Source organism: Triticum dicoccoides, chromosome 2B (assembly GCF_002162155.2).
Source record: "Triticum dicoccoides isolate Atlit2015 ecotype Zavitan chromosome 2B, WEW_v2.0, whole genome shotgun sequence".
Classification (NCBI taxonomy): domain Eukaryota; kingdom Viridiplantae; phylum Streptophyta; class Magnoliopsida; order Poales; family Poaceae; genus Triticum; species Triticum dicoccoides.
The window spans coordinates 722,003,675-722,026,763 of NC_041383.1; the positions used below are offsets into that span (position 1 = coordinate 722,003,675).

General features: G+C 45.4%; 1 pseudogene; it reads right to left on the reverse strand.

Annotated features, from left to right (window-relative positions):
• LOC119361251 overlaps positions 1-22,452 on the reverse strand; it is a 51,439-nt pseudogene extending 28,987 nt beyond the window's left edge.
• Between the last annotated feature and the right edge of the window lie 637 nt (positions 22,453-23,089).

Genomic DNA, 23,089 nt, shown 5'->3' on the forward strand with positions numbered 1-23,089 from the left:
TCACTCCAGTCCTTAGAAGGATCGCTGGAGCCAGCATACCTTTTAGCATCCTTAGGATCGACAAAACTTTTCTGATTGTATCACATACAACCTTTCCTTACGAAAACTGGTAAGGAAACTCGTTTTGACATCCATCTGCCAGATTTCATAAATGCAGCTTATGCTAACATGATTCCGACGGACTTAAGCATCGCTACGGATGAGAAAATCTCATCGTAGTCAACTCCTTGAACTTGTGAAAAAACTCTTCGCCACAAGTCGAGCTTCATAGACGGTGACATTACCGTCCACGTCCGTCTTCTTCTTAAAGATCCATTTATCTCAATGGCTTGCCGATCATCGGGCAAGTTCACCAAAGTCCATGCTTTGTCCTGATACATGGATCCTATCTCGGATTTCATGGCTTCTAACCATTTGTCGGAATTTGGGCCCACCATCGCTTCTCCATAGCTCGTAGGTTCATTGTTGTCTAGCAACATGACCTTCAAGACAGGATTACTGTACCACTCTGAAGTAGTACGTATCCTTGTCACCCTACGAGGTACGGCAGTGACTTGATCCGAAACTTCATGATCACTATCATAAGCTTCTACTTCAATTGGTGTAGGTGCCACATGAACAATTTCCTGTGCCCTGATACACACTGGTTGAAGTGATGGTTCAATAACCATATCAAGTCTCCACCATCCTCCCACTCAACTCTTTCGAGAGAAACCTTTCCTCGAGAAAGGACCTGATTCAAGAAACAATTCATATTGCTTTCGGATCTGAATTAGGAGGTATACCCAACTGTTTTGGGTGTCCTATGAAGATGCATTTTATCCGCTTTGGGTTCGAGCTTATCAATCCTGAAACTTTTTCACATAAGCGTCGCAGCCCCAAACCTTTAAGAAACGACAACTTAGGTTTCTCTAAACCATAATTCATACGGTGTCATCTCAACGGAATTACGTGGTGCCCTATTTAAAGTGAATGTGGTTGTCTCTAATGCCTAACCCATGGACAATAGTGGTAATTTGATAAGAGACATCATGGTACGCACCATATCCAATAGGGTGCAACTATGATGTTCGGACACACCATCACACTATGGTGTTCCAGGCGGTATTAATTGCGAAACAATTTCCACAATGTCTTAGTTGTGTGCCAAAACTCGTAACTCAGATATTCATCTCTATGATCATATCATAGACCTTCTATCCTCTTGTCACGAAGATCTTAAACTTCACTCTGAAATTACTTCAACCATTCAATAATTCAGACTTGTGTTTCATCAAGTAAATATACTCAACATCTACTTGAATCATCTGTGAAGTAAGAACATAACGACATTCACTGCATGCCTCAGCACTCATTGGACTGCACACATCAAAATGTGTTACTTCCAACAAGTTGCTATCTTGTTCCATCTTACTGAAACCGAGGCTTTTCAGTCATCTTGCCCATGTGGTATGATTTGCATATCTCAAGTGATTCAAAATCAAGTGAGTCCAAACGATCCATCTGCATGGAGTTTCTTCATGCGTATACACCAATAGACACGGTTCGCATGTCTCAAACTTTTCAAAAACGAGTGAGTCTAAAGATCCATCAACATGGAGCTTCTTCATGCGTTTTATACCAATATGACTTACATGGCAGTGCCACAAGTAAGTGGTACTATCATTACTATCTTATATCTTTTGGCATGAAAATGTGTATCACTACGATCGAGATTCAATAAACCATTCAGGTTTAATACTAATCTTGATGGTAGAGGGAGCGTGCGATGTTTGATCACATCAAACTTGGAAACACTTCCAACATATATCGTCAGCTCACTTTTAGCTAGTCTCCGTTTATTCCTTAGCTCTTTATTTCGAGTTACTAACACTTAGCAACCGAACCGGTATCTAATACCCTGGTGCTACTAGGAGTACTAGTAAAGTACACATCAACACAATGTATATCCAATATACTTCTATCGACCTTGCCAACCTTCTTATCTACCAAGTATCTAGGGTAATTCTGCTCCAGTGGTTGTTCCCCTTATTACAGAAGCAGTTAGTCTCGGGTTTGGGTTCAACCTTGGGTTTCTTCACTGGAGCAGCAGCTGATTTGCCGTTTCATGAAGTATCCCTTCCTGCCCTTGCCCTTCTTGAAACTAGTGGTTTCACCAACCATCAATAATTGATGCTCCTTCTTGATTTCTACTTTCGCGGTGTCAAACATCGCGAATACCTCAAGGATCATCATATCTATCCCTGATATGTTATAGTTCATCACGAAGCTCTAGTAGCTTGGTGGCAATGTCTTTGGAGAAACATCACTATCTCATCTGGAAGATCAACTCCCACTCGATTCAAGTGATTGTTGTACTCAGACAATCTGAGCACAAGCTCAACGATTGAGCTTTTCTCCCTTAGTTTGTAGGCTAAGAAAATCGTCGGAGGTCTTATACCTCTTGACGTGGGCACGAGCCTGAAATCCCAATTTCAGCCCTTGAAACATCTCATATGTTCCGCGATGTTTCGAAAACGTCTTTCGTGCCTCAACTCTAAACCGTTTAACTGAACTATCGCGTAGTTATCAAGACGTGTATGTCCGATGTTTGCAACATCTACAAACAACGTTTGGGGTTCAGCACACTGAGCAGTGCATTAAGGACATAAGCTTTCTACTGTCCGCATAATTGCTACTATCAACTTTCAACTATATTTTCTCTAGGAACATATCTAAAACAGTAGAACTAAAGCGCGAGCTTACGACATAATTTGCAAAATCCTTTTGACTATGTTCAGGATAATTAAGTTCATCTTATGAACTCCCACTCAGATAGACATCCCTCTTGTCATCTAAGTGATCACATGATCCGAGTCAACTAGGCCGTGTCCGATCATCACGTGAGACGGACTAGTCATCATCGGTGAACATCTTCATGTTGATCGTATCTGCTATACGACTCATGCTCGACCTTTCGGTCTCCGTGTTCCGAGGTCATGTCTGTACATGCTAGGCTCGTCAAGTTAACCCTAAGTGTTTTCGCTGTGTAAAACTGTCTTACACCCGTTGTATGTGAACGTAAGAATCCATCACACCCGATCATCACGTGGTGCTTAGAAGCGACGAACTGTAGCAACGGTGCACAGTTAGGGGAGAACACTTCTTGAAATTGTTGTAAGGGATCATCTTATTTACTACCGTCGTTCTAAGCAAACAAGATGCATAAACATGATAAACATCACATGCAATCAAAATAGAGTAGTGACATGATATGGCCAATATCATATAGCTCCTTTGATCTTCATCTTCGGGGCTCCATGATCATCTTGTCACCGGCATGACACCATGATCTCCATCATCATGATCTCCATCATCGTGTCTTCATGAAGTTGTCACGCCAACGACTACTTCTACTTCTATGACTAACACGTTTAGCAATAAAGTAAAGTAGTTTACATGGCGTTCTTCAATGACACGCAGGTCATACAATAAATAAAGACAACTCCTATGGCTCCTGCCGGTTGTCATACTCATCGACATGCAAGTCGTGAATCCTATTACAAGAACATGATCAATCTCATACATCACATATATCATTCATCACATCCTTTTGGCCATATCACATCACATAGCATACCCTGCAAAAACAAGTTAGACGTCCTCTAATTGTTGTTTGCATGTTTTACGTGGCTGCTATGGGTTTCTAGCAAGAACGTTTCTTACCTACGCAAATCCACAACGTGATATGCCAATTGCTATTTACCCTTCATAAGGACCCTTTTCATCGAATCCGTTCCGACTAAAGTGGGAGAGACTGGCACCCGCTAGCCACCTTATGCACCAAGTGCATGTCAGTCGGTGGAACCTGTCTCACGTAAGAGTACATGTAAGGTCGGTCCGGGCCGCTTCATCCCACAATACCGTCGAAACAAGATTGGACTAGTAACGGTAAGCATATTGAACAACATCAACGCCCACAACTACTTTGTGTTCTACTCGTGCAAAGAATCTACGCAATAGACCTAGCTCATGATGCCACTGTTGGGGAACGTAGCAGAAATTCAAAATTTTCCTACGTGTCACCAAGATCTATTCTATGGAGAGACCAGCAACGAGGGGAAGGAGAGTGCATCTACATACCCTTGTAGATCGCTAAGCGGAAGCGTTCAAGTGAACGGGGTTGATGAAGTCGTACTCGTCGTGATTCAAATCACTGATGATCAAGTGCCGAACGGACGGCACCTCCGCGTTCAACACACGTACAGCCCGGTGACGTCTCCCATGCCTTGATCCAGCAAGGAGAGAGGGAGAGGTTGAGGAAGACTCCATCCAACAGCAGCACAACGGCGTGGTGGTGATGGAGGAGCGTGGCAATCCAGCAGGGCTTCGCCAAGCACCATGGGAGAGGAGGAGGAGGAGAGGCAGGGCTGCACCAAGAGAGGGAGAAGTTCTCATGTGTTATGGGCAGCCTCAGGCCTCTATTTATATAGGGGAGAAGGGGGTTGCGCCCCCTTTAGGGTTTCCCACCCCAAGGGGTGCGGCCAGCCCTAGATGGGACTTGGGGAGGCGGCCAAGAGGGGGAGAGAGGGGAGGCGCCCACTAGGTGGGCCTTAAGGCCCATCTGGACTAGGGTTTGCCCCCTCCCACTCTCCCTTGCACCTTGGACCCCTTGTGGGGGGCGCACCAGCCCTCCTAGGGGCTGGGCCCCTCCCACACTTGGCCCACGCAACCTTCTGGGGCAGGTGGCCCCACTTGGTGGACCCCCGGGACCCTCCCGGTGGTCCCGGTACATTACCGATATCGCCCGAAACTTTTCCGGTGACCAAAACAGGACTTCCCATATATAAATCTTTACCTCCGGACCATTCCGAAACTCCTCGTGACGTCCGGATCTCATCCGGGACTCCGAACAACATTCGGTAACCACATACAAGCTTCCTTTATAACCCTAGCGTCACCGAACCTTAAGTGTGTAGACCCTACGGGTTCGGGAGACATGCAGACATGACCGAGACGTTCTCTGGTCAATAACCAACAGCGGGATCTGGATACCCATGATGGCTCCCACATGCTCCACGATGATCTCATCGGATGAACCATGATGTCAAGGACTTAATCAATCCCGTATTCAATTCCCTTTGTCTATCGGTATGTTACTTGCCCGAGATTCGATCGTCGGTATCCAATACCTTGTTCAATCTCGTTGCCGGCAAGTCACTTTACTCGTTCCGTAACACATCATCCCGTGATCAACTCCTTGGTCACATTGCACATATGATGATGTCCTACCGAGTGGGCCCAGAGATACCTCTCCGTTTACACGGAGTGACAAATCCCAGTCTCGATCCGCATAAAACAATAGATACTTTCGGAGATACCTGTAGTGCACCTTTATAGTCACCCAGTTACGTTGTGACGTTTGATACACCCAAAGCACTCCTACGGTATCCAGGAGTTACACGCTCTCATGGTCAAAGGAAGAGATACTTGACATTGGCAAAGCTCTAGCAAACGAACTACACGATCTTTGTGCTATGCTTAGGATTGGGTCTTGTCCATCACATCATTCTCCTAATGATGTGATCCCGTTATCAACGACATCCAAAGTCCATAGCCAGGAAACCATGACTATCTGTTGATCACAACGAGCTAGTCAACTAGAGGCTCACTAGGGACATATTGTGGTCTATGTATTCACACGTGTATTATGATTTCCGGATAATACAGTTATAGCATGAATAAAAGACTATTATCATGAACAAAGAAATATAATAATAACACTTTTATTATTGCCTCTAGGGCATATTTCCAACACTTTCCATATATAAATCTTTACCTCCGGACTATTCCGGAACTCCTCGTGACGTCCGGGATCTCATCCGGGACTCCGAACAACATTCGGTAGTCACATACTAGTCTTCCTAATAACCCTAGCGTCACCGAACCTTAAGTGTGTAGACCCTACGGGTTCGGGAGTCATGCAGACATGACCGAGACGACTCTCGGGCAATAACCAACAGCGGGATCTGGATACCCATGTTGGCTCCCACATGCTCCTCGATGATTTCATCGGTTGAACCACGATGTCGAGGATTCGATTAAAACCCTGTATACAATTCCCTTTGTCAATCGGTATGTTACTTGCCCGAGACCCGATCGTCGGTATCCCAATACCTTGTTCAGTCTCGTTACCGGCAAGTCACTTTACTCGTACCGTAATGCATGATCCCGTGATCAACCACTTGGTCACTTTGAGCTCATTATGATGATGCATTACCGAGTGGGCCCAGAGATACCTCTTCGTCATACGGAGTGACAAATCCCAGTCTCAATCCGTGTCAACCCAACAGACACTTTCGGAGATACCTGTAATGCACCTTTATAGTCACCCAGTTACGTTGTGACGTTTGGTACACCCAAAGCACTCCTACGGTATCCGGGAGTTACACGATCTCATGGTCGAAGGAAGAGATACTTGACATTGGAAAAGCTCTAGCAAACGAACTAACCGGCCTTTGTGCTATGCTTAGGATTGGGTCTTGTCCATCACATCATTCTCCTAATGATGTGATCCCCTTATCAACGACATCCAATGTCCATAGCCAGGAAACCATGACTGTCTATTGATCACAACGAGCTAGTCAACTAGAGGCTCACTAGGGACATATTGTGGTCTATGTATTCACACGTGTATTACGATTTCCGGATAATACAGTTATAGCATGAATAAAAGACTATTATCATGAACAAAGAAATATAATAATAACACTTTTATTATTGCTTCTAGGGCATATTTCCAACATCCGGACCATTCCGGAACTCCTCGTGACGTCCGGGATCTCATCCGGGACTCCAAACAACATTTGGTATGCTGCATACTCATATTCATACAACCCTAGCATCACCGAACCTTAATTGTGTAGACCCTACAGGTTCGGGAGACACGTAGACATGACCGAGATAGCTCTCGGGCAATAACCAACAGCGGGATCTGGATACCCATGTTGGTTCCCACATGCTCCTCGATGATCTCATCGGATGAACCACGATGTCGAGGATTCGAACAACCCCGTATACAATTCCCTTTGTCAATCGGTACGTTACTTGCCCAAGACTCGATCGTCGGTATCCCAATACCTCGTTCAGTCCCGTTACTGGCAAGTCACTTTACTCGTACCGTAATGCATGATCCCGTGACCAAACACTTGGTCACTTTGAGCTCATTATGATGATGCATTACCGAGTCGGCCCAGAGATACCTCTCCGTCATACGGAGTGACAAATCCCAGTCTCGATCCGTGTCAACCCAACAGACACTTTCGGAGATACCTGTAGTGCACCTTTATAGTCACCCAGTTACATTGTGACGTTTGGTACACCCAAAGCACTCTTACGGTATCCGGGAGTTACACGATCTCATGGTCTAAGGAAGAGATACTTGACATTGAAAAAGCTCTAGCAAAACGAACTACACGATCTTGTTCTATGCTTAGGATTGGGTCTTGTCCATCACATCATTCTCCTAATGATGTGATCCCGTTGTCAATGACATCTAATGTCCATAGTCAGAAAACCATGACTATCTGTTGACCAACGAGCTAGTCAACTAGAGGCTCACTAGGGACATGTTATGGTCTATGTATTCACACGTGTATTACGATTTCCGGATAATACATTTATAGCATGAATAAAAGACAATTATCATGAACAAGGAAATATAATAATAACCCCTTTTATTATTGCCTCTAGGGCATATTTCCAACAGTCTCCCACTTGCACTAGAGTCAATAATCTAGTTACATTGTGATGAATCGAACACCCATAGAGTTCTGGTGTTGATCATGTTTTGCTCGCGAGAGAGGTTTAGTCAACGCATCTGCGACATTCAGATCCGTATGTACTTTGCAAATATCTATGTCTCCATCTTGAACATTTTCACGGATGGAGTTGAAGCGACGCTTGATGTGCCTGGTCTTCTTGTGAAACCTGGGCTCCTTGGCAAGGGCAATAGCTCCAGTGTTGTCACAGAAGAGTTTGATCGGCCCCGACGCATTGGGTATGACTCCTAGGTCTGTGATGAACTCCTTCACCCATATTGCTTCATGCGCTGCCTCCGAGGCTGCCATGTATTCCGCTTCACATGTAGATCCCGCCACGACGCTCTGCTTGCAGCTGCACCAGCTTACTGCTCCACCATTCAACATATACACGTATCCGGTTTGTGACTTAGAGTCATCCAGATCTGTGTCGAAGCTAGCGTCGACGTAACCCTTTACGACAAGCTCTTCGTCACCTCCATAAACGAGAAACATGTCCTTTGTCCTTTTCAGGTACTTCAGGATATTCTTGACTGCTGTCCAGTGTTCCTTGCCGGGACTACTTTGGTACCTTCCTACCAAACTTACGGCAAGGTTTACATCAGGTCTGGTACACAGCATGGCATACATAATAGATCCTATGGCTGAGGCATAGGGGATGACGCTCATCTCTTCTTTATCTTTTGCCGTGGTCGGGCATTGAGCCGAGCTCAATCTCACACCTTGCAGTACAGGCAAGAACCCTTTCTTGGACTGATCCATTTTGAACTTCTTCAAAATCTTATCAAGGTATGTGCTTTGTGAAAGACCTATGAGGCGTCTCGATCTATCCCTATAGATCTTGATGCCTAATATATAAGCAGCTTCTCCAAGGTCCTTCAGTGAAAAACACTTATTCAAGTAGGCCTTAATGTTGTCCAAGAATTCTATATCATTTCCCATCAAAAGTATGTCATCTACATATAATATGAGAAATGCTACAGAGCTCCCACTCACTTTCTTGTAAACGCAGGCTTCTCCATAAGTCTGCGTAAACCCAAACGCTTTGATCATCTCATCAAAGAGAATGTTCCAACTCCGAGATGCTTGCACCAGCCCATAAATGGATCGCTGGAGCTTGCATACTTTGTTAGCATTCTTAGGATCGACAAAACCCTCCGGCTGCATCATATACATTTCTTCCTTAAGATGCCCGTTAAGGAATGCCGTTTTGACGTCCATCTACCATATCTCATAATCATAGTATGCGGCAATTGCTAACATGATTCGGACGGACTTAAGCTTTGCTACGGGAGAGAAAGTCTCATCGTAGTCAATCCCTTGAACTTGCCAATAACCCTTAGCGACAAGTCAAGCTTTATAGATGGTGACATTTCCATCCGCGTCCGTCTTCTTCTTAAAGATCTATTTGTTTTCTATCGCTCGCCGATCATCGGGCAAGTCAGTCAAAGTCCATACTTTGTTTTCATACATGGATTCTATCTCGGATTTCATGGCTTCTAGCCATTTGTTGGAATCTGGGCCCGCCATTGCTTCTTCATAGTTCGAAGGTTCACCGTTGTCCAACAACATGATTTCCAGGACAGGGTTGTTGTACCACTCTGGTGCGGAACGTGTCCTTGTGGACCTACGAAGTTCAGTAGCAACTTGATCCGAAGTACCTTGATCATCATCATTGTTTTCCTCTTCTGTTGGTGTAGGCATCACAGGAACATTTTCCTGAGCTGCACTACTATCCCGTTCAAGAGGTAGTACTTCATCGAGTTCTACTTTCCTCCCACTTACTTCTTTCTAGAGAAACTCTTTTTCCAGAAAGGATCGGTTCTTGGCAACAAAGATCTTGCCTTCGGATCTTAAGTGGAAGGTATACCCAATGGTTTCTTTAGGGTATCCTATGAAGACGCATTTTTCCGACTTGGGTTCGAGCTTTTCAGGTTGAAGTTTCTTGACATAAGCATCGCATCCCCAAACTTTTAGAAACGACAGCTTAGGTTTCTTCCCAAACCATAATTCATACGGTGTCGTCTCAACGGATTTAGACGGTGCCCTATTTAAAGTGAATGTAGTTGTCTCTAGAGCGTATCCCCAAAATGATAGCGGTAAATCGGTAAGAGACATCATAAATCGCACCATATCCAATAGAGTGCGATTATGACGTTCGGATACACCGTTATGCTGAGGTGTTCCAGGCGGCGTGAGTTGTGAAACGATTCCACATTTTCTTAAGTGTGTACCAAATTCGTGACTTAAATATTCTCCTCCACGATCCGATCGTAAGAACTTTATCTTTCGGTCATGTTGATTCTCTACTTCATTCTGAAATTCCTTGAACTTTTCGAAGGTCTCAGACTTGTGTTTCATCAAGTAGACATATCCATATCTACTCAAGTCATCAGTGAGAGTGAGAACATAACGATATCCTCTGCGAGCCCCAACGCTCATTGGACCGCACACATCGGTATGTATGATTTCCAACAAGTTGGTTGCTCGCTCCATTGTTCCGGAGAACGGGGTCTTGGTCATTTTGCCCATGAGGCATGGTTCACATGTGTCAAATGATTCATAATCGAGAGACTCTAAAAGTCCATCAGCATGGAGCTTCTTCATGCGCTTGACACCAATGTGACCAAGGCGGCAATGCCACAAGTATGTGGGACTATCGTTATCAACTTTACATCTTTTGGTATTCACGCTATGAATATGTGTAATATTACGTTCGAGATTCACTAAGAATAAACCATTGACCATTGGGGCATGACCATAAAACATATCTCTCATATAAATAGAACAACCATTATTCTCGGATTTAAATGAGTAGCCATCTCGTATTAAACGAGATCCAGATACAATGTTCATGCTCAAACTTGGCACTAAATAACAATTATTGAGGTTTAAAACTAATCCCGTAGGTAAATGTAGAGGTAGCGTGCCGATGGTGATCACATCGACCTTGTAACCATTCCCGACGCGCATCGTCACCTCGTCCTTCGCCAGTCTCCGCTTATTCCGCAGCTCCTGCTGTGAGTTACATATGTGAGCAATGGCACCGGTATCGAATACCCAGGAGTTACTACGAGTACTGGTAAGGTACACATCAATTACATGTATATCAAATATACCTTTAGTGTTGCCAGCCTTCTTGTCCGCTAAGTATTTGGGGCAGTTCCGCTTCCAGTGACCCTTCCCCTTGCAATAAAAGCACTTAGTTTCAGGCTTGGGTCCATTCTTTGACTTCTTCCCGGCAACTGGCTTACCGGGCGCGGCAACATCTTTGCCGTCCTTCTTGAAGTTCTTCTTACCCTTTCCCTTCTTGAACTTAGTGGTCTTATTGACCATCAACACTTGATGTTCTTTCTTGATTTCAACCTCTGCTGACTTCAGCATTGAAAATACTTCAGGAATGGTCTTTACCATCCCCTGCATATTGTAGTTCATCACAAAGCTCTTGTAGCTTGGTGGGAGCGACTGAAGAATTCTGTCAATGACCGCCTCATCCGGGAGGTTAATGTCCAGCTGGGACAGGCGGTTGTGCAACCCAGACATTTTGAGTATATGCTCACTGACAGAACTATTTTCCTCCATCTTACAACTATAGAACTTGTCGGAGACTTCATATCTCTCGACCCGGGCATGAGCTTGTAAAACTAGTTTCAGCTCCTCGAACATCTCATATGCTCCGTGTTGCTCAAAACGCTTTTGGAGCCCCAGTTCTAAGCTGTAAAGCATGCCGCACTGAACGAGGGAGTAGTCATCAGCGCGAGTCTGCCAAGCATTCATAATGTCTTGGTTCTCTGGGACGGGTGCATCACCTAGCGGTCCTTCTAGGACATATTGTTTCCTGGCAGCTATGAGGATGATCCTCAGGTTCCGGACCCAGTCCGTATAGTTGCTGCCATCATCTTTCAGCTTGGTTTTCTCTAGGAACGCGTTGAAGTTCATGTTGACATGAGCGTTGGCCATTTGATCTACAAGACATATTTTGCAAAAGTTTTAGACTAAGTTCATGATAATTAAGTTCATCTAATCAAATTATTCAATGAACTCCCACTCAGATCAGACATCCCTCTAGTCATCTAAGTGTTACACGATCCGAGTCGACTAGGCCGTGTTCGATCATCACGTGAGACGGACTAGTCATCATCGGTGAACATCTCCATGTTGATCGTATCTTCTATACGACTCATGTTCGACCTTTCGGTCTCTTGTGTTCCGAGGCCATGTCTGTACATGCTAGGCTCGTCAAGTTAACCCTAAGTGTTCTGCATGTGTAAATCTGTCTTACACCCATTGTATGTGAACGTAAGGATCTATCACACCCGATCATCACGTGGTGCTTCGAAACGACGAACTTTAGCAACGGTGCACAGTTAGGGGGAACACTTTCTTGAAATTATTATAAGGGATCATCTTATTTACTACCGTCGTTCTAAGTAAACAAGATGCATAAAACATAATAAGCATCACATGCAATTATATAGTAGTGACATGATATGGCCAATATCATATAGCTCCTTCGATCTCCATCTTCGGGGCTCCATGATCATCTTCGTCACCGGCATGACACCATGATCTCCATCATCATGATCTCCATCATTGTGTCTTCATGAAGTTGTCACGCCAACGACTACTTCTACTTCTATGGCTAACGCGTTTAGCAATAAAGTAAAGTAATTTACATGGCGTTCTTCAATGACACGCAGGTCATACAAAAAATAAAGACAACTCCTATGGCTCCTGCCGGTTGTCATACTCATCGACATGCAAGTCGTGATTCCTATTACAAGAACATGATCCCATACATCACAATATATCATTCATCATTCATCACAACTTCTGGCCATATCACGTCACATGACAATTGCTGCAAAAACAAGTTAGACGTCCTCTAATTGTTGTTGCATCTTTTACGTGGCTGCAATTGGGTTCTAGCAAGAACGTTTTCTTACCTACGAATAACCACAACATGATCTTGTCAACTTCTATTTACCCTTCATAAGGACCCTTTTCATCGAATCCGCTCCAACTAAAGTGGGAGAGACAGACACCCGCCAGCCACCTTATGCAACTAGTGCATGTCAGTCGGTGGAACCGGTCTCACGTAAGCGTACGTGTAAGGTTGGTCCGGGCCGCTTCATCCCACAATACCACTGAAGCAAGATAAGACTAGTAGTGGCAAGCAAGTTGATAAGATCTACGCCCACAACAAAATTGTGTTGTACTCGTGCAATAGAGAACTACGCATAGACCTAGCTCATGATGCCACTGTTGGGGAACGTTGCAGAAAATTAAAATTTTTCCTACGGTTTCACCAAGATCCATCTATGAGTTCATCTAAGCAACGAGTCATGGGAGAGAGATTGCATCTACATACCACTTTGTAGATCGCGCAGAAGCATTCAATAGAACGGGGTTGAAGTAGTCGTTCTCGTCGTGATCCTATCACCGGAGATCCTAGCGCCGAACGGATGGCACCTCCGCGTTCAACACACGTACGGTCAGCGTAACGTCTCCTCTGTCTTGATCCAGCAAGGGGGAAGGAGAGGTTGATGATGATGGCTCCAGCAGCAGCACAACGGCGTGGTGGTGATGGAACAGCAGCACTCCAGCAGGGCTTCGCCAAGCACGTGACGGAGGAGGAAGAGGTGTAGCAGGGGGAGGGGGCACCAGGACTTCAGGGTGCGGCTGCCCCCTTCCCCCTCCCTTTATATAGGCCCCCAGGGGGGGCGCCGGCCCTGGGAGATCTAATCTCCCAAGGGGCGGCGGCCAAGGGGGGTGGAGTACCCCCCAAGGCAAGTGGGGCGCCCCCCCCCCCACCCTAGGGTTTCAACCCTAGGCGCAGGGGGTGGGCCTAGGGGGCGCACCAGCCCACTAAGGGCTGGTTCCCCTCCCCACTTCGGCCCTTGGGGCCCTCCGGGATGGGTGGCCCCACCCGGTGGACCCCCGGGACCCTTCTGGTGGTCCCGGTACAATACCGGGTGACCCCGAAACTTTCCCGATGGCCGAAATACCACTTCCTATATAGTTTTCTTTACCTCCAGACCATTCCGGGACTCCTCGTGACGTCCGGGATATCATCCGGGACTCCGAACAACATTCGGTATGCTGCATACTCATATTCATACAACCCTAGCATCACCGAACCTTAAGTGTGTAGACCCTACGGGTTCGGGAGACACGTAGACATGACCGAGATAGCTCTCGGGCAATAACCAACAGCGGGATCTGGATACCCATGTTGGTTCCCACATGCTCCTCGATGATCTCATCGGATGAACCACGATGTCGAGGATTCGAACAACCCCGTATACAATTCCCTTTGTCAATCGGTACGTTACTTGCCCGAGACACGATCGTCGGTATCCCAATACCTCGTTCAGTCCCATTACCGGCAAGTCACTTTACTCGTACCGTAATGCATGATCCTGTGACCAAACACTTGGTCACTTTGAGCTCATTATGATGATGCATTACCGAGTGGGCCCAGAGATACCTCTCCGTCATACGGAGTGACAAATCCCAGTCTCGATCCGTGTCAACCCAACAGACACTTTCGGAGATACCTGTAGTGCACCTTTATAGTCACCCAGTTACGTTGTGATGTTTGGTACACCCAAAGCACTCTTACGGTATCCGGGAGTTACACGATCTCATGGTCTAAGGAAGAGATACTTGACATTGAAAAAGCTCTAGCAAAACGAACTACACGATCTTGTGCTATGCTTAGGATTGGGTCTTGTCCATCACATCATTCTCCTAATGATGTGATCCCGTTGTCAATGACATCTAATGTCCATAGTCAGGAAACCATGACTATATGTTGACCAACGAGCTAGTCAACTAGAGGCTCACTAGGGACATGTTATGGTCTATGTATTCACACGTGTATTACGATTTCCGGATAATACAGTTATAGCATGAATAAAAGACAATTATTATGAACAAGGAAATATAATAATAACCCCTTTTATTATTGCCTCTAGGGCATATTTCCAACACCGGGGTCCGCTCCTAGTAGGTTATGGAGCACCAGGGTCGAGGCAGATGACCCGACAGAGCTTGAGTTGCCACCAGTGTCGTGCCTAGTCGGTGATGTGACGATCGCAGAGCCTACTCCAGGCGCGATGGTGGATTCTGTTGGGGAGGCCGCAGATTGCGGGGGCCATGGGCAAGACGCCCATCACACCCAGACATGCGAGCCCGACCTTTTGTCGGCGGGAGGGGCGCTTGGACAGGAGGTCTATGGCGTCCTACTTTCTTCGACGTCTCCGGTCGAGTTGGGGGTTAGGTGCGGGAAGGAGTCCCGTGCTATAACCCCCCCCCCCACCCACAGGATCACTCCATCCACGGTGGCGAGCCGGGGGTGAGATGCGGGGAGGAGCCCCGTGTCGTTACCCCTGCGCAGTATTGCGCCGAGCAGGGTGGCCGAGGGTCGACCATTCTGGCGAGCAGTCAGGGGGTCGGGATTAGTGAGCAGGCGTCTTCACGGTCCTCCTCCCCCTTGACACTTGCAGCAGAGTTTCACTCCACCACGCCCAACCCTCCTTCACCGACGATAAGGAAGGGACGTGGGAGTCCTGACCACACCTTTTGCGAGAGGACCACGGAGGATCTCATTGCTTTTGGCGGGATTGCGGATCCGGTGTCGGCTGGCAGGCGTGTCAGCAACCAGATCCAGGGACAGCCGGACGCGAACGACCTGCAGCTAGCACGTGCCAAGAGGGCCGCCATGCTTCGCCATGCAGATACTACTGCAGGTACGTCCTTTGATATTAGTTGTTCAATTTTACATTTCTCTGAGAATGATATTGTTGATAAGGCAAACGACTTAGGCATTTCTTTGGGATCAAATGAAACCGAGGTTGTCAAATCCGTTAATGATCTGTTAGACATGGAAGCGGAGAGAGCTTCTGAGATCATTCGTAATCTTGCCTCTATCCAACCTATGAATGACAATGAAATGAATAATTTAGGAATAAATGATCTTGCAAATATCTGTAATAATCTCCTGCCTAGTGTCGAGGCTGAAGATAAGGAGGAGGTTGAGATCTCAGACACGGTAGAGCCTCTCTTGATGGAGGAGGCAGTGTCCAATTTGGATGATTCTATCATCCCGCAGGGTGTTGAGGAGAAGCCCAAACGTCCCTGGAAGAGGGAAATCTATCCTACTTTGGCTGTACGTAGAAGTGCTAGAGTTAAACTTAAGAAAAAATTTCATGATGACTTATGAAAGGACTCTTTTGGAATAGCAGAGGTCTAGCAGACTTGGCTAAACAAAGATTCTTAGCAGAGACAACATTAGAGCACCACTTAGATTTCGTTGCACTTTTGGAAACTGGACGAGATAATTTCACATCCCAATTCCTTCAAACCCTTTCCAGTGGTATAGATTTTGATTGGCACATTCTACCGCCTAGAGGAAGATCCGGCGGGATTTTACTAGGAGTACGGTGTGAGACGTTAGAGGTGCTTAATGTGGTGCAGGGTGACTTTTCGGTTAAATTCAGGGTGAGATCAAAATTGGATGGGTTCCGATGGTTGCTCATTGCGGTTTATGGGGCAGCACAACCTGAATTTAAAACCGATTTTCTTGCCGACTTAGTGCGGATTTGTGGAGATGAAAATCTGCCACTTCTAGTCGGGGGTGATTTTAATATCATTCGGAGAAGAGAAGAAAAGAATAATGATAATTTCGATGGTCGTTGGTCTATGATGTTCAATATGATTATCGAGAGCCTCAATTTGAGAGAAATTGAGCTCACCGGTAGACAGTTTACATGGGCGAACTCGTTACATGTTCCGACTTATGAAAAGCTGGATAGGGTACTTGCTAGTGTGGAGTGGGAACAAAAGTATCCTTTGGTGTCGATTCATGCGATGCAAAGAGGGATCTCAGATCATCCACCACTCTTTTTAGATTCGGGTGAGGCTACCCATGTTGCAAACAAAAACATCTTCTCCTTCGAGCAAAGCTGGTTTGAGCGCGAAGGATTTATGGAGATGATTGCACGCGAATGGGCAAAGCCAGTTACTGCTTAGACCCATGTCGAGAGATGGCAGAATAAGATTAGACACCTCCGACAATTTCTGAGAGGATGGGCCAGGAATGAGAGTGGGATTTATAAGCAGAAAAAAGAACGTCTAACTCAGCTCATTGAGGCACTAGATGTAAAGGCTGAAACCACTCTTCTTTCCGTTAATGAGCACCGAACCAAGTCTGAGGCTGAACAAGGCCTTCGTGCTCTCTTGAGAGAGGAGGAACTCAAGTGGGCGTTGCGTGCGAAAACGCTTAAGGTTGTCCAAGGGGACGACAACACACAGTTCTTCCATATGGTTGCAAATGGTAAACATAGGAAGAAGAAGATCATTCAGCTTGAACAAGATGAGGGAACAATAGTGGGGCATGAAAATCTGAAAGCGTATATTTCCAACTATTATAAAGGACTTTTTGGACCTCCGAATCCTTCGACGGTGTCTCTTGATGAGTCTGTAATTGATGAGATACCTCAATTACAGGCAGCAGAGAACGATGTTCTCTCTGCACCATTTACTGAAAAAGAAGTTCATCTGGCCATAACTCAAATGAAGCCGAATAAAACACCGGGACCAGATGGGTTTCCAGCTGAATTCTATAAGAAATGTTGGCATATCATTAAAGATGATCTTATGCCTATGTTTCAAGATTTTTTCGAGGGCCATTTGGAGTTGTTCCACCTCAACTTTGGTACGATAACGTTATTACCGAAGAAGAATGAGGCGGTCTGGATAGAACAATTCCGACCCATTTGCCTGCTGAATGTGAGTTTTAAAATTTTCACAAAGCTAGGAACCAATAGATTGACACAAATTGCTCACTCAGTGGTTCAACCTAGTCAAACAGCTTTCATGCCTGGACGACACATACTCGAAGGAGTGGTCGTATTACATGAAACACTTCATGAGATTCACTCTAAGAAACTAGATGGGGTTATCTTAAAAGTGGATTTTGAGAAGGCTTATGATAAAGTCAAATGGCCTTTTCTTCAGCAGGCAATGCTATGAAGGGTTTTAGTGAAACCTGGAGGCATCAGGTCGATACTCAAGTCCAGAAAGGTAGTGTCAGAATTAAGGTGAACGATGATATCGGTCACTACTTCCAGACGCATAAGGGGTTGAGACAAGGGGATTCCATGTCACCTCTTTTGTTCAATATTGTGGCAGATATGTTGGCCGTCATTATTGGCAGGGCCAAGCAACACGGCCATGTAGAGGGTCTAGTTCCTCATCTGGTTGATGGAGGGGTGTCCATTCTACAATATGCTGATGACACTATCATTTTCATGGAACATGACATGGCTAAAGCACGTAACATGAAACTTATCTTATGTTTATTCGAACAATTGTCTGGATTAAAAATTAATTTTCATAAGAGTGAGGTGTTCTGTTTTGGGAAAGCCAAAGACGAGGAACATACCTACAGACAATTGTTTGGATGTGAATTAGGTGCTTTACCATTCAGTTACTTGGGTATTCCGATTCATCACCGTAAATTATCCAATAAGGAATGGAAGTGTATTGAAGAACGAATCAAAAAAAAAACTCAGCTGCTGGAAAGGCAAGTTGATGTCTTATGGAGGTCGACTAGTTTTGATTAACTCAGTATTGACTAGCATGCCAATGTTTTTACTTTCGTTCTTTGAAATCCCGAAAGGAGTCCGAAAGCGACTTGATTTCTTTAGATCTCGTTTCTTTTGGCAGTCTGATGAGGCCAAGAGGAAATATCGTCTCGCGCGTTGGGATATCCTTTGTCAACCTAAAGACCAAGGGGGGCTCGGTATTGAGAACTTGGAGATTAAGAATAAGTGTCTGATGAGCAAATGGTTGTACAGGTTAGAGACAGAGCCGGAGGGCATGTGGGCTCAAATCCTGCGCAATAAGTATTTGCACTCGAAAACGCTAGCCCAGGTTACCATCAGACCGTCTGATTCACCGTTCTGGAAGGGACTTATGAGAACAAAGGATATGTTCTTTCGTAGGGTCAATTTCTTGATTGGCAACAGAATGTCAACAAGATTTTGGGAGGATACGTGGCTAGGAGAGACACCATTGGCCTTACAATATCCTACCCTTTACAATATTGTGCAACGGAAGGGAGATTACGTAGGTATCGTCCTTCAGACTATTCCCTTGAACATCCAATTTAGACGTACGTTAGTGGGTGAGAGATGGACAACCTGGATGCACTTGATTCGGAGATTGATTGAAGTTCGACTCTCCGATGTGCCTCCACAAAATGGAAGTTAACTAAAAATGGGATATTTACGGTGAAATCTTTTTATACGGATCTGATTAATTCTGGCCCCATCCCGAGGTCCCTTCATATATGGAAGGTTAAAGTTCCTTTGCGGATCAAAATTTTCATGTGGTTTGTCCACAAGCAAGTAATACTCACAAAGAACAACTTACTTAAGAGGAGATGGGTAGGTAACTCGCGGTGTTGTTTTTGTACTCAGGATGAGACAATACAACATTTATTTATCTAATGCCCACTTGCAAAGTTACTTTGGAGGACGATTCATATAGCTTTTAATATCAATCCTCCAGTAGATATTGCGTCATTGTTTGGGACGTGGTTAGCTGGGGTTGAAAAGATCACGGCAGCTCATATTCGGATTGGAATATGTGCGCTATTATGGGCTATATGGAACTGCAGAAATGATATGATTTTTAACAGACAACACAACTTAACTTTTTTGCAGGTTATCTTCAGAGCTACAGCTTGGATCCGTACGTGGTCCTTACTCACTCTTACAGACTCCAGGGAGCCTTTGGTTACTGGGTGCAACCAATGGAAGATGGTGGCTCGGGTTATATTCAACCGGTTCGGACGGCGGTCGCATAACATGATAGGAGTCTAGAGAGCTTGTCCTTATTATCACCATATCGGTTGTCTTTTGTGCTTTATTTTGCTCCGTTTGCGAGCTATAAGACATTTGTGATGACTCTTTCTGGATTTTTAATAAAAAGGCCGCATGCATCATCATGATACAGAGGCCAGGGGTATACCTCCATTTCCAAAAAAAAAAAATCTACGGCCATACGTAATGACTATCACCGGTGAGGCATACGCTGTCGGACGGTCTCAACAGGGCCTCGGCCAGCCACAAAACGGCCGGCTGATGAGTCATGAGGTTCACCCACAATGCAAGAGCGAAGTGTGTGGTAAAGCCTTGTGTTGTTTCCGATCAACTTGTGTATGGAGTTATGAACAGGCATGAGTGGGCATGAAGGGCTCTGACAAAAGGGCAAGACCCAGCCGTAGGATTTGAAAATATATGCTCCCTCCGTGTAAAAATATAAGACGTTTTCGTAGGTTAGTTTAGCCTATAAAACCGTCTTATATTTTGGTACATGGGTAGTATCAAAGAATTAGAAAATTGAATTGAAAATATTGAAGTGGCAAAGTCTGGATTTTGGGACTAATCGATAGAGACGGCAAGGAGAGCAACCCTTTCTTCAGGGACCTTGACTAGTACTGATGGCTGGACGACAGCAGGCCAGCAAGTCTCCAAGACTTGAATAATGCCATTACGTCCAAAGAAAAATCGTTACTACAAACAGTTCAAAGTTGAGTATAGAGTGACAGCCCATGATCACGCCCTCATCGCTTCATGGGACAATGCAATGCTTGATATCATCGGAGCCGGTGGATGGTGTGGTTGGCATACTCACTATCTGTTTTTTCTTGCGAGCAACTCACAAGACGCCTAGATAGTAGGATTTATTTTATTTTATTTTTTTGCGAAGAAGAGATAGTAGGATTGACCAGGGTTAATATGGTAAACTGGCTGAAAACCGATACTAATTTATTCATTAAAAGAAACAAGAGCAAAAACCCACATAAGTGCATCTCCAACCCGAGGCACCCAATCACCCGTAAAATTTCGTGACCGCGTTGTCCAAACACTTTAGGCCATCCAAACGCCGTGCACCTTCAAAAGAAAACATCCGCAGACCGGTCTGAAGGTCCAAAATCCCAGAAAACGGAAGCAATGTTGGGGAGGTTTACAGGCATCCGGGTCTCCCCCACATAGACATTGATACCCTCGGCTCACCCAAAAACCCCTCTCTCGTTCTGCTCCAATCGTCACTTCACTCTCTGTGTCGCATTCATGCCGGTCCAGAGCGAACGTGGCCGTTCGCGGCCACATGACGGTCAAACAACATGGCATTCAAAATCGATGAAACTTTTTTTTTCTCAAATTCGTTAACTTTTTTGAATCCGTGAACTTTTTCTGAACCCGTGAAACTTTTTCAAATTTGTGAATGATTTTAAAAAAATAAGGTCAACCGGTCAACCAGCTAGAAGCGAGCGAGCTAAGTTCTCGTCTGTCCGTCTCGTTCGAGTCCCATGCTACGATCGAAATTTACTTGGGCCGGACCAGTAGCTTGACCCGGCGGTGAGAGCACCGGTTAGGAGGGCTTTTCCTATTTGACGCATTCTGCGTCAAGTAGTCGACCATTCGCATAAACCAGATCAAAGCTAGTGATCGAACTGGGCCGGCCCATCGGAGAAGCTGCACCCTTCTGGAAGGTTCCAGCCTGATTTTTCTGGTTTTGCGAAGATTCTAGAATGTCCCTGAACCGTTTTTTACTGGTTTTTTGCTTTCTTATGTTTCTTACTAATCTTTTTTTCTGTTTCTTTTCTTTATGTTCCTGTTCAAAATTTACAAAACATCTTCAGAAAAATTTGGGACTTTCAATTAATAATTTCGTTTCAAAACTTGTTCACTAATTAAAAAGGATATTCATGTTTCCAAATTTTGTTCGGAAGATTCAAGAAAGAAATTCTTGTTTCTAAAATTGTTCAGAAATTGTTCATGTCTTAAATTGTGTTATGGAGTTTAAAAAAATGTTCGTTTTAATAATTATGTGCATTTTTCTAAAAATGTTCATGTTTTCAAATACTGTTCTGAAGTTTTAAGAAAACTCTGGTTTTCAAAAAATGTTCATTTTCCGAATTTCGTCTCGGAATTTAAATTCGTTTCGGAATTTAAGAAAACTCAAGTAAAAAATGCTTTGTGCCAAGTCCAACTGAATGCAACTAGAGCTAGCCACTATAGATGCTGCCCTTAAGCCTCTGGCCATCTAGAATGTTGCATGCCTCCTTTGCTAGCAGGCTTGTTCTCCTTGGACTTCATGCTTGGAATGAGGGTGTCGGTGGGATAATCGAAGCTTTGCCATATGTATGTGTCGTTTGGCGAATGAAGGACAAAGTTACCCATGCTGAGAAGTACCGCGACAGTTCCAGCTCCTCCAACCGCGATGTTTGTTTTGGCCACCCAAGAAGTGAGGCCTTGGGCGTCCGACAACACCAGGTCAGAACTTTTTGTGATGGCGAGCGTCACAGACGAAGAAGCGGTGATTGGGCTGTCACAGTTGGCAACCCACACGACAGTGCATGCAGTGACGTTGTTGTACCATGCATACACCAAGGTATATATAAGCTCGTGTTGGAGCTCGTCGGCGAGAAGAAGCCGAGAGCAAATTCCCCGCCCTTGGAGACGAGCTTGTCGCTGGAGAAGAGCGCCTTTGCTTGTGTGATAGTATCATCGGACCTGCAGAATGAACTCAAGAACGAGAGGACGATGAAAATGGGAACGCAAGAGGCGGCCATCTACGAAGCACCGATACGCCAGAAACTGGGGTATCGGCGTACTGAACGTTGCCGATACGGCGATACGCACGATACGCCCGGGATACGGGTATCGGCGAAATATCCTATTTTCCAATTTAAAAAGAAAAGAAAAAACGTCCATACATCTTGTGCATCGACTACGATACGGGAGGGACACGGCAGCCCACTGGAAGGCCCATGGCTAACCCTAGCATCTATGCTCCCTCTCTTTTGTTTTGTTCGCACGACACGAGCTTGTCCGAGGGAGCCGCCGCCGCTGGACAAGCCTCCCCGCCGGCCGCCGCCGCAGACTAGAGTTGCTCGCCGCCTGGAGTGGTTGCCGGCGCCGCCTGTAGTTGCTCGCCGGCGCCGCCTGGTTTGCCTCGCTGCCGCCTCAACTCGCCACGGCGGGTTGACTCGAATCCATCACCAGTCGTGAGCAAATGAGAGGTAAGATAGATCCGGCGAATTGGGTGGACATTGCTTGGCTGGCTGCTTAGTTTTTGCAGATTGCTGCTATGCTGCTACTTCCTAGTTCCTACTGCTTGCTGATGTATGTTACTGCTTAGCATAGGTGCATACTACTGCTTGCTTTAGTATTGCTAGTTTGCTACCTACGAAGCACAGCCGCCGCAAC